The sequence below is a fragment of the Sinocyclocheilus anshuiensis genome, unplaced genomic scaffold (assembly GCF_001515605.1).
Source record: "Sinocyclocheilus anshuiensis isolate Anshui unplaced genomic scaffold, SAMN03320099.WGS_v1.1 scaffold2152, whole genome shotgun sequence".
Classification (NCBI taxonomy): Eukaryota; Metazoa; Chordata; class Actinopteri; order Cypriniformes; family Cyprinidae; genus Sinocyclocheilus; species Sinocyclocheilus anshuiensis.
The window spans coordinates 154,701-157,065 of NW_015544253.1; positions in this window are offsets into that span (position 1 = coordinate 154,701).

Here is a 2,365-nt window from a genome sequence, read left to right on the forward strand (position 1 = left end):
TTGTTTGTTGTTTTGAAGCGGATGCATATCTGTCGTAAAATAATCATATGCATCTCGTGGCGTATATTCCAAGTATTCTGAAGGTATACTGAGGGTTTGGTGAGAAACAAACCGAAATGGCAAGTTATTATATTTTATGAAAATCTTGCGTTGCAGCTCACGCTGCGCACAAGTGCATATCCTTTTGAGATATCAATTATAATCAATTTTAATAAAACACAAGACTACATTATGTAACTCTAACAGTAGTCTATTTAATATCTGTTTTTCTCCGGTTGTCAGTCAGAATGACAGTTCTTGCATGAACATAGGCCAACCCAAGCCAATTTATTATTCTTTCCTTGTTGTCTTAGTGTTTAAAATATTTATTTATTTTGAAACGAATTAATTTCTTAATTAAACAAACATACTTACTGGGTGAGCAGGGTTGGCTATGACAGCTGTCACATCATACCCTTCCATGCCCAGCTGATGCAAAAAATAGAATTTATATCTATACAGAAGAAAGCCCTGTCTAGACTCTGCCCCGGTATGAGTTGTGTCGAGCTATTCATTAGCCTGTTTGTTTGATGAAAAAATATTAAATATAGTTGCAATAAATGCGTTAAGAATCCGTACAACTGCAGCAGTGGAGGACTATTATTCTGCTGCGTGATACTCGAATGATACACGGATTCAAATTAATGTCCCTTTTCGATTTTGATGCTTACTACATGCTCTAATGCATTAATACTGTATGAAAGTATTTTCCTGTGACACCAAACTTGACAGGACAACGCGACACGACAGAATCAATCAAATATCACAGCCAATCAAAAGCGTGGGTGGGCTCTCTCTGGAAGACAGTACTGCACTTGCAACGAAATAGATAAGTTTATAATCTAATTCATAAATATTAAACCTTTTTAAAATTATTAAATGTACATACTGAGTGACCCATACCATCTTTGTCATGGAATACGCTTGTTGGTTTGCATTGAGTTCACAGTTGAGCTCACAGTTTAACGTATCTAATCTATTTTCAAGATCTGAGGTATACTATCATGCTTTCAGTATGGCTATAAAGGTCATGCAAAATGATATTCAAACTCACATTAGACACTTTTAACTTTGAATAAAGCACATAATCAGTACCTGAGATTATCACTGACATAGTTTGTATGTTGTTGCTCCAGCTGCGACATTGCGGAAATAGAAACCATTTCTAAAATAGAAATGTTGCGTTTCGCCGTCGTGGCTGGTTAGGACAAATCTCTGATTAACATGGAAAAGATACCCCTTACCGCGTGTCGCGGCGTCGTGTCACATGTAGTTAGGACACGGTGTAAGGAGAACAGAGACAAGTACCTGTACTGATACTGCTGAAATATCAACAAGACTGTTAGAAAGCCTCTTGTCCAGTTAGATTTGAGAATCGGAATTATATATCCCAATAAGCTTAAATATAAAGTTAATAAATAAATGAATACATACAATGCATATATCGCATATCGTGATACTGAGCAACTCAAAATCACTTGACGGAAAATTTATTCACGGTGACAGCCCTAAATACTAGTAGCATGAAAATAGAGACTAGTACATTTTAAGGATTACGGCGGTTTCACACTGCAAGCATGGGCGGCGCGTGATCAGCGCTTGAGCGTAACTACATCATCACTGCAGCTGCAGATGCGATAGAGTATTCACACTGGAAGCGTTTGTACAGCGTTACATCAGCGGCTACAAAGCTAAATATTTCTTTACAAAGACAACTATAAATTTGTTTTTAGAGGTTGGTCAGTTATAACCCAGCAAGCAATAGCCGTCATTTCAACGTCTCGGTTAAGTATAGACCCGATATAGTCCGATAAATAACCTTGAATTTGGTTTCATGTCGTTTTTTTGGCAAAATAACTTGTGAGATGTATAATATTCCATCATGTAAGCAAAGTCAACAGCGTTTACAGGGTGTTTGGTTTCATTTCTTTGACATGTTCAATACGTAGCCTGTGCATAGCCACGATTTAGCTCGTAGTCAGAGCGGCTATCTGTAGCCCACTTATAGTCAAACCTGATTCACTGTAGTTTTTGGCCAGGCAGCGCATGAGATGGTTGATCTTCATGTTCGCAGTGTCAATAATATCTACAAAGATATAAGTGTCATTTCATGACATGGTCTATATGTAGCCACGATTTCGCTCTAAATTGGACGGGCTACGTGTAGTCTGCTTTTAGCCCACCTGGCGAAATCGAGGCAATCTGTGGTCGAATTTTAACGGCTTGGCTATAGCCCTACACCAGAAACCAGACCAGCGATGAGCATAGCCAAAATAGCCTTAAAATTGTTTACATGTAATTTTCGCCCACGCAGCTTCTTATCAAA